Genomic DNA, 11,454 nt, shown 5'->3' on the forward strand with positions numbered 1-11,454 from the left:
TTATATGAAAAGTTAATAAGTGGACCTATGGGAAGAACAATGATGTTCAGTAGTCTTACAGGACTGCTTGTAAAGTTACTGAAAACAAAATGGTTTTCGTAATGCCAGGAACTGAGCAGGAGGAGGAGGGGAAGGAGGAGGACGGGGGAAGAAGGAGGAGGGAGAGGAGGAAAACATATTTTGGCTTCACAAAGATGTGCTTGGCTTCTCCTTGAAGATTACTCTATTAAAATGAAAGCATTAAAGTCTGGACAAAAATGTATACTTTGAAAAACTAAGAACATTTTTGATTAAATATTTATAACAGTTTAAAACCATTTCTCTAGCGAAGTTAATTTAAGAATCTGGGGGAGGGAAGCAAGTTTTTTCTTTGTCCAAAAGGAAAATGAGTCTGGCATTTTTTGAATGAAGTTTTAGTCTTAACATACCACCTTTAATGAATTTGTTAAATATTTAAAAAATGTTTTTAACAAAAGTCCTGACCTTTTATTTATTTACTTCTAGCATTTACAAAACAAAAGCTAGATTGGATTGATAGCATTCATGTAGTCATTTAGAATTGCTTGAGTTCTCACCTATGGTAAGGGTCACTTCACACAAGTTAAGGAAAAGGGTCCCTTTCTAGGATTTCTAGGACATCGCAGAACTAAGAGTAGGTACTGGGTACCTAGGGCATTGCTGCCTTCTGTAGCTGCCTGAAATAAATATTACATATTCAACTGGCTCTCCAAAGTCTTACATTTAAAAATGATGTGTTAGTGTATTAAATAAAAATGAATAAAACCTAATTAGCATTGAGTAATCAATCTAATTTCACATTCCATTCAATAATAATAATAATAACAATAACAATGATAACAATAACAATAACCATAATAATATGTGTATTACAAAAAATTAAATTTCGGCATGAATTTCATGGTGGGGTTTTATTTATTTATAATTTTTGTTTTTGTTTTCCACACCTGAGTGTTTGTCTTAAAAATATTTGATTTTAAATGTGTTTTTATACTATTCGTTAAGTATTCCAAGCCCTGTTTCTTAACATTAGACTTCCTTACATGTAAGGAAAAAATGGAAGCTTTTCTATTTTAGAAAATGAAACAGCAAATGTTAAAAAACATATCAAAATCTTCTGTTCTTGTACTTTTTCCTGAGAATCAGATTTTTTCTTTTATCAACAAGCACAATCTAGGGATTATTCTTGCTAATATTTACTGAATTATAAAACATGAAAATTTCCTAAATTTCCTTGATTATCACTGGATAGTTATAGGGCTTGGTTAAAGTAATGAATAACAGGAAATAGAGGACATATTTCACCAAGAAATGCCTCTATTTTATTTAGAGGCAGAGTAAGCAGCCTGTGAATGATACTAAAGATAAAACATCTTATTATTTGACATATTTTATTTGGCTATCTACATTGAATGGAAATTAAACATTCTTCCAAATACAGCGTTTATTTAAATCTTCCTTTTCTGATATCTAAAAGGCTATCTTTCAAAGCACATGCTTTGAAACAGCTTGAGAGGCCCTGAAAATGCTTCCTTGTATAAAAGCAGAGTGTTAAGGAGGAAGGTTTTCTATTATTAATGAAGAGGAGTGCCATCAGAAAATGCAAGGAGACAAGAGTAGCAGCAAACTCATGAATAAAATAGTATCTTAAAAGCATGAGACTTCCTTTGTCCCCGGCACATAACACCTGCCCACTAAAGTTTACTCAGCAGGGAGTAACAATAGTACTGTTGCTTCAGAAGAATATAGCCATTCAATAAGTAGAAAAGTTATTTTGATATCATAAGGGCTAGAGTAAGTAACATCCACCACCCAAAGCCATTATCTTAATACGCCGTTGCTCATGTGCCGAGGGAGTTTTACGCTTTTCATGGATCCACACAAATAAATGCTTTACTCTAAATCTTTATCTAAGGCATGCTTTCCTTACACCGAAACCGAAGTCAAATGTGCAGGTTGTTCTATCTGAGCATGCTGTGCCAAGGCTAAGTTCAGCAACATTGGCATCATTGTAAAACTATAAATACTAAAAAAGAAGTATCAGAATATGGGAGATGCTAATTCATACAGATTGATCACACTTCAAAACTCTAATAACCAATAATATGTTCAAGTTTGAACCCAATCTTTTTTATGCTGCCAGTAGCATTCCCATAAGAACCAGTTTGGAAAGCTCATGGGGGAAAGCAAAGGGTTTCTTCCAACTTCTTTGCAAAGCGAAGAACAGCAACTTTATTTTTAATGAGGCTCAATTTTTTTTTTTTCAGTATATTTTTTATTGATATATTTTTTATTTACATTTCAAATGATTTCCTCTTTTCTGGGTCCCCACTCCCCTCAAGTCCCATAAACCCTCTTCCTTCTCCCTGTTCCTCCATCGACCCCTTCCCACTTCCCTGTTCTGGAATTCTCCTATACTCTTGCACTCCTGAGTCTTTCCAGAACCAGGGGCCACAACTTCATTCTTTTTGGACATCACTTAATTTGTGGATTATGTCTTGGGTATTCCAATTTTCTAGGCTAATATCCATTTATCAGTGAGTGCATACCATGATTGATCTTTTGAGACTGGGTTACCTCACTCAGTATGGTGTTCTCCAGCTGTGCTTCCCATACTTTCTTATTTCACAGGAGTTGAACCTATGTTGATGTCAATTTCCCTCCCACTTTCTCTTAAAATATGCTTGCCGAAATCCTGCTACAGATATTGAACTATCCCTTCATATCTACTCCTATCAAAGAAACATATACTATGTAGACATTGTCCAGAAACGAATCTCTAGAGGCTCAATGTTTTATAACCTATCAATCTTTATATTATTGCCTTAGCCTATGTGTTCTATACCTATTCCTGATTCCTCAGTACTTCACTGGCAGGGACTTTCTTCCTTACTTGGTTCTCATATAAGTTTATTAATGTAAAAAAACTAAATACAAATGTCTAGAATATTATTATCTATAATATAGAGATAAACACATTATCAACCATTTGATGGATGTTTCCCCTGCATCAGTAAGTAACTCAAAGCAATGATGTTTCAGCTAATGTGTAAGGATAGAATTATTTATTTGGAATGGATGTTATCTCCTTCAGATAATAATAACAAGAAGAATTTCACTGAAAATTGCAAAAAGAAAGGGGTAACCATAGAGTCTTAAGACAGGAATGACTAATGTTTTAGTAAAATCAAACAATAAGTGAGATACAGGGCTAGATAAAAAGCTCAGTAGGACTCAGTGAAACAGTATTCGGCAAAACCAGAACGGGGAAGTGGGAAGGGGTGGGAGGGAGGACAGGGGAAGAGAAGGGACTATCGGGGAGTGGGGGGGCTAGAAAAGGGGAAATCATTTGAAATGTAAATAAATTATATCGAATTAAAAAAAAAAAGCTCAGTTGGGCTTGCTGTATAAGCACAAAGACCTGAGTTTAGACCCCAGCACACACATGAAAAACTGGGTAGTCACACAGGTACCTGTAACTTCAGTAATGAGGGGAGAAAGGAGGAGCACAGGGTACTGCTGACCAGTGGCCTAGCCCGAGGCTCAGTGAGAGACCCTGTCTCAGAGGAATAAGTGGAACACCATAGAGTAGGATACTTGATGCCTTCCTCAGATCTCTAGTCAAGCACACAGAGAGAGACAGACAGACAGACAGACAGACACACACACACACACAGAGAGAGAGAGAGAAAGAGAGAGAGTATACTAGTACTATATACATGTACACACACACACACACACACACACGTCACAGGCTTTTCCATGTCCAATCACAGACCTCCTATGCACTAAAGTAACTGGATAAGGAAAGTGTCAAACCAACGTGCTGTGCTGGCTGGGCACAATCCACTAGAAATTTAGGATTACTAACCTGAGAGTTAGCATTCTATTTGATTTTATTTATTTATTTGTTTGTTTGTTTGTTTTGTTAGGTGAGTAGCTGGATGGTGCTAAAAATGAGTCATGTGACTCAAGTACAGGGAAAGTTTAAACAAAGACACTACTAGCAGTGCTGAGGTCCCCTGCTATGAGAAAGTACCAGCTGCTCTGAGAGAGACAAAGAATGGAGTTATCTGCACTAGGCAGAGAGCCTAACCATAAGATGGCATATAGATTGTTTCACTCCCCTAGCAGGAAGCTCACATTCTGTTTAACATGGGCTCCACGGGAATCTTGAGTGTCTTTTCCCGTTTGGTAAGATAGGAAAGGCCTAGTATAGGCACGTACAATATTTTAGTTTTTACTTCATTTGTTTGGATTTTCAAAATGGGTGTCATTTTAAGTTTTGTGGTTATATTATTGCTCTGGGAGAGAGACTAAATAAAGGGTTTTCTGATTACTGGCTCAAGGATCTGCTGATTTTGAAAAAAAGGTTTTGTCTTTGTTATTTTGGAAAAGGTGATTAAGGTATTTACACTTTCCAGAGTTCTATGGATCAGATATGATGAAGGAGACCTCCAGAGGACTAGATTCCAGAGAATCAAAGAAAAAATATATCTTGATGATACTTAAATTTTGTTTTGAGATTTATATACTACAGAATATACAGCCTTGGTAAATTTCTTCGTCAGACATGCTGAACTGACCTGCTTGAACTCCTGATGTCCTGGACTTCAGCCAGATCCAGTCAAGACACAGACATCAGAGATTAATCAATCCTATTTTCCCTACCTTCCCCCACCCTTCATAAAATCTCAATGCCCATATTCAGCTTGAAGAAGTTAAGAAGAGTTGTCTACCCCAATCCCTGGGCTTTGGGGCTGGAGAGGGTTATTAATAGGTTGTCTTTCTAGGGAATGTAGAAATGGTCATATTTGAAACAGGGAGGAAGTAGCTAGAATTCATTGTATAGCCATAATCTCATTCGGTAGAAATATTTATAATTGTTACTAAGTTGAAGTCATAAGTTCTTATTTTGGAACAGAGTTTATTTTGATACAAAATCAAGGTTTTCATTGGTATAAATTTCTTCTATTGATACTAAAAATCTGTAAGTACAGGGCTTAGACCCAATTCTTCTATTGCTGTTATTATAAACAGATATGAGATGTTTAAGCCTTTGAGTTTAGGGCCAAATAGCAAATTCATGGCTCTGAGTTTATTGCTAGGGTGTTTTCAGATTTATTTAGTATAATTGTAAATAGCGGAGGGTAGTTAACAGACAACAGTCCAGATTACTTTACATAGACAGTTGGTTTTGAAAAGCATCAGAAATCCGCAGAATGTGGCAGTGGCTGTTAATTATTCACTTGTTGCTGAGACCTATCTGCTCCTCACAGCTCCCCATTCATGGACTCCGACAAGCAGCTGAGTATCTCCACCTCCAGGTGAAGTTAAACATGGTGGCTAGGTGGCCACTGGGAAGAAAGTGCCTATTTCTCCTGCAGACCTGTACTGTCCTTGAGAGGACACAAGATACGGGTTAGGACAGCTTAGTTCTGCCAAAACAGAATAAGTTAGTCCTTAATAATTCTTGTTTTCCAAGGTCTTTTAGAATATCATGGGCCTGAAGGCTGAAGACTGATGCTTCAACTTCCTGACTTTAAACTATTCTCATTGTTTAATCCTGAAAAACACGTAACAGTTTCCCTTTGTTTTCACTGGAGCATCCATCAATCTGAAATAAGCTACCTCCCTTCCACTCTCACTAAAAACTTATCATTTTCTTAACTCCCCATTTTTGTTATGTCCATATATGTGCACACACATATTTATTATAATATATGTATTTTTAAATTAGTCAACATATAAACATTTTACTTAAATAATATAGACAGCATTCTGAATCCTTGAGAAAAGCTGATCTACTCAAATACAATTAAACAATTAGTTATCAATTTTGCCATGAAGGTAAAATTAAAATCTGATGCCTTATAATAACTTCAATTTGAGTTAAGTATTTTGAAGAAAAATTTAAATGATAAAAGTATAAGAATGTTATTAGTAAACTAATTACATTTACCTTGATATGGAAATATGAGGACAGAAAAACATTGCTGTGAACAAACATAAAAACTACATGCCAACAAGAATAACATTTGAAGCAGATGCAATTAAGTGCTTCTATAAAAATGACAAAGAGGACAGATTGTGTCTGGGATGGGAAATCAACCTTTGCTGGGGAAATGACGATTCGTCAAAATACAGATAAACCTACACTTACCAATTGTTTGCCTCAAATGCTCTGGTTGGTATCAGATTATAAAATTAAAATATAGTTGTGAAATTGCAAAAATGTAACAATTTGAGCACAAAAACAAATGAACGTTTACAAATCAATCAGAAAGGCACCTCAATAGAACCAAGAAAAAGTCACAAATAAGTAATTAGCCAAAGTGTACTTTGTTATGGTGCTCTGGATCCAACCTAGTTAGTGCTTAAGGTGATAAAAATTCAGTTCGGGATAGAATGCAGGAAAGCTTGTACTTACATACCTTTTTGGTAATACGCTATCTCAGCTTTTCTTATCAATCAACAATTAGACTACAAATAAAAATTATCATAATGTTGTAGAACAAATCAGATACTAAAAATAAAAATAATGTTTGGTTGTTTGGTAATATAAAAAGATTATTGTTAATATGTTAATTTTATGTCTTTCTAACAAGGTCCTATCTGCAAGGTGACAGGTGAAGAATCTAATTTCACTTTCTGCGTGTTGAAAGCCATGCAGAAAATCACTATTTTTTGGAAGATGCTGTCTTTTCACCAATGTATATTTTGGAGTCTTTGTCAAAGATCAGGCACCTATAATTATATGGGGTTATACCCAGGTCCTCTATTCTATTCCACTGATCTATGTATCTGTTTTTTGTGACAATATCATGCTGTTTTTATTACTGTGGCTCTGTATGAAATTTGAAATAAAGTATGGTGAAACCTTCTGTAATATTTTTGAGTTAGGTATTGCATTGCTTTGGGTATCCTTGATAATAATAATAATAATTATGAAGGATAATTTATTATTATTATTATTATTATTATTATTATTAACACTCCAGATTTTATTCCCCTCCAAGTCCACCCTCCAATTGTTCCTCCTCCCCACCTCCCTGGCTCCACAAGGATGCCCCCCCAAAACCAGATGTCTAAACTCCCTGAGGCCTCCAGTTTCTTGAGCGTTAGGTGGATCTTCTCTGGCTGAACATCAACACAGCAGTCCTCTGCTGTATATATGTACGCTGCCTGTTTGGTGGTCCAGTGTCTGAGAGATCTCGGGGGTCCAGGTTAATTGAGAGTGCTGGTCCTCCTACAGGGTTGCCCTCCTCAGCTTCTTCCAGCTTTCCCCTAATCCAACCACAGGGGTCAGCAGCTTCTGTCCATTGGTTAGGTGTAAATATCTGCATCTGACTCTTTTACCTCCATATACATATACATTTTGAATCTTTTTCTGTGAAGAAATGTCTGTGAAGAAAGGTCCTGGTATTTTGTTTGTGGTTGCATTATCTATAGACTACTTTTGTAGGATGGCCCATCAATGAACGTGGAAGTTTTTTCCATCTTCTGTTGTCATCCTCAATTTCTTTCTTTGGTGACTTACAGTTTTTAACACAGAGGTCTTCTGTTTTCTTGGTTATACATATTTCTAGGTGTTAGGCAGGGCTCCCTAATGTAGGGCCTGGCTGGGGGGTGGGGGGACCTATTGATGTTCCACTAAATGGTCACATTGTCAAAATGCCTTCTAAACCTTTATGTGTATACAGATATTTGTACTGTTGTCCTCTCAACATTGATCAGAGAAGCTTCTTACCACAGAGCGCAATAGTTTATAGAGAGATTTAGTGATGTTCAAAGGGCTGAAAAGAAATGATTGTGAGTGCTCAGCCACTGGATATCTACATAAATACCCATCCTCCCCCAACACATACACACACACACACACACACACACACACATACACACACACACACACAAAAGGTTCATGAGAGAAAGCAGAAATAACGAAACAGCTGAAGGATGGGTAGGAAGGGTGCTGTGAAATGCTATCTTCTGGGCATGATGTATGAGCTCGCAGTCACTGTGATTACCTGGCCAAGACCTGTCTGCATAAGATCAAAGCAGTTAAAACTCCACAGGGATTGAGGATGAGCTCGCAAGTCCCCATACTTAGCTTAGTAGCTATAAGCAGTTGAGGGTTGCTAGGAGAGTCTCTTCTCTTTGGGAGTATGGCCATAAGTATTTTCCACAGACCCAGTAGATGCCCCATACCCATGCATGTATGAGTAAAACTAAGTATTCTCCATGAGTTTAATAAATAAATAAATAAATAAATAAATAAATAAATAAATAAATATTATAAAAGCACATGAATTGGTAGAGATGTAATGGGAGGGGTTCTGGGAGGAGCTGGGGGAATAGACATGGATATGATTCACATATACTGTGTGTGTGTATATATATATACATATATATATACATATATATTATTTTCAAAGAAAATTTTTAAATTTCTTATCTGTGAATCATATGCTTCAGTGGTTGGCCACTTTGCTTTGAAACAGTACATGGTTAGAAGATCAGAAGGCACTGATAAAACAAAATGGCTGAAGAATGACTGTTGATAAGCTTTTGGGAGTTTATTGTCGGTTTTTAAAAAATAACTTTTACTTATTATTTGACAATTTCATACATATACAGAATTGTATTCCAATCACATCTAGCCTCAGAGCCTCTCTCCCACACCTCTCATACTCCCCTACCTGGCTCTCTCCCACCTCACTTCTCCATGTGAGGAAATGTACGTCTGTTTATAAGAGCATGGACAACCCACTAAGGACAGGTATGACTCCAAAATGACAACCTCACAGAATCCATCAAATGCTCTAGAGAAAAACTGAAGCCAGTAACATGGCTGATGTGGCAAGGGGTCACATCCAAAGTCATTTTAGGTCTATGTAATCCAGCCAGAATGCAGACACGCACTGGATTACAGTATAATCTGGCTGTAGTACAGACACACCCTCAACGCATACATGTCCCAAACATGTAGGTAAGGTTAGTTTGTAGACGGAATCAACCATGTTTGAAAGGGACATGTAATTGAGGGGCAGACAAAGTGATGAATCAGGAGAAAAGAATTGACAGGATGGGGTCTGCCCACCTCTCAGGAGAACAGCCTGGGAAAGAGGTGGCTTAAGAGCAGCCAGAGACAGAAGATGATGTGTGGAGGTGGTGGTGGTGGTATGTATGGCAAACAGTTTTACAGAAGCAGGTTGCGGAAAGAATAATCTAGACACAGGAGAATACAGAATGAACCAGGGAATAAGAAGGAGCCAGAAGATTAGAACCCAGATTGAAGCAGTCTGGTTGAAGAAGAGTTTGAGCCAAAATGATGAGTTGAATCAGCCAGCCAGCATTCAGAAAGAACCAGTAAGGGTGAGCTTATTCAGTGACACTCCTCCTCCAAGACAACAATTATATCTGGCAAATAAAAGTTACTTTTACAAACTGCTAATAACTCCTCAGTTAGGTGCAGAGCCTCATGAGCCTCTTCCCCATTCATGCCGGTGTGTTGATTGCTTTGACGTTATGCAGGAAACCATAGCTATTGTGAGTTCTTGCTTTCTCTGTCTCTCTCTGTCTCTCTCTCTCTGTCTCTCTCTGTCTGTCTCTCTGTCTCTCTCCCTCTCTCAGTATATCTCAGTATCAGTCCTTTATTTTATATGCCACAGTTAAGCATTACCTATAGCCAAGATTTTTTCCCATTAGCACTTACATATAAAAACATTGAAAACTCATTTATGTCCTAACTGAGTTTTCTGAGAATAGTAATTGTGAATTTTTTTGCCTAATGCATTCTGTTATGTTCTATTTTTCTGCATTTGAATTAATCGGCTTGTGTCTCTATTGAGCCTTCAATATTGAGCTTTAGAATATGTTGATACTGCTCTGGTAAAATAAAAGCAAATATTTAATAAAACACAAAATTATTCTGAAGAGCTACTGCACAAAACACAAGTATGCTTTGGGGGGGGGGCGCTATTCAGTTGCTTTGTAGCTATTAGATAAAGCAAAGTATCCCACTGACTAGCCAAAAAGAGTTTGCATGTATTTTGTGCAGTAAATGGTTAATCTTCCAAGTGTTTGTGCTGGAGTTTGCCTATGTATTCATGCTATAACTTAAGTCAGGAAATGTGTTTCATTTCCTCTGAGAAGATTAATTTGTCACTATCTCCTTTAATTTCTTGTCAATATCATGGATGAGTTGAATTTGCAATCTTTGAATTTTATTCGTTACCAATACATATGGAATATGGTGCAACAGCATATCTTCTGAAGTTTCTGTAGGTTGCTGACACATAATTTCTCTGTTTCCTGAAGTAATAACTCTGAGACTTGTTATATATATGAATAAATGCCTTGGTCAAAAGCTTTGGCTCTGTTCCCTGACTAGCTTATTACTCAGTTTTCCTGTTTAAAGTAGTCCGCAGTTTCATGTGACTATCTTCCTCTGGGTCTGGGCTAATCTTCTACACCTGACTCAGTCCCAGAATTCCTCTCCTTTCCTCCATATCCCTCCCTCTCCCCCCTCCACTCCCCCTCTTTCTTTCTGTCAGTATTACATCTTCTAATCCTGCTTCAGCTCATTGGCCAGAGGCTTTTATTGACAGGTGATGCTTCCGCACAGTATATCACACAAGAGATTGTCTGTATATAGCCCAGACTAGCCTTGAACTCTATGTAGCTGAGGATAACCTTGATTTTTGTTCAATTGCAGAAGCAGCTGAGGCAATGAGAAACCCCAAGGGTTGAAATTCGGATATGATCATCAGCCCACAAAGCCCAAAATTAACTATGTGAGGTAAGAGAAGAAATCTGCATTTCTCTGGGAAATGAGAAACTTGCAGAAAATATGCATGTATGTTTTCTCTTTATTCTAAAACATCGAGCATCTTTCCCCAGGGCAGCCATCATGCTCAGATTGGCCATATAAACTTTGCCATGATTAGTAACTTAGAGTGTAGCACAGAATGGGTCTGAAGAGTTAGATGAAAGGAGAGGTAGCAAGGAAACTCTGGGCCTTCCATTCCCAAGGAGGTGTCTTCCCTCTAGGAAGTTCGACTTGGCTGCCAGGGTTTGCAGGAAGGAAATCATAGAAAGCAGGAAAGTAAGAAGGGCACAGTGGCCAAATTAATCATCAGTTTATAGACAGGTTACTTCCATTTTTGGCACCAAAAATATAATGCTTACTAACAGGAATGTATAAAAAAAACTGAAAATAGTTTTGGACAGATATTCTTTAATTATTTATCATTTTAAACTATATGAACTGTGCATGTAGCTTCATCTCTGCAAATATATATATATATATATATATATATATATATATATATATATATCACATTAGTAAGAAAGAAAATTAGATCTGCTGTTGCTACCTCTAAGAAAGTATGCCATGAAATTGATTTGTCACTGCAAAATTCCACAAAGGCTATA

This window comes from Apodemus sylvaticus, chromosome 16, assembly GCF_947179515.1.
Source record: "Apodemus sylvaticus chromosome 16, mApoSyl1.1, whole genome shotgun sequence".
Classification (NCBI taxonomy): domain Eukaryota; kingdom Metazoa; phylum Chordata; class Mammalia; order Rodentia; family Muridae; genus Apodemus; species Apodemus sylvaticus.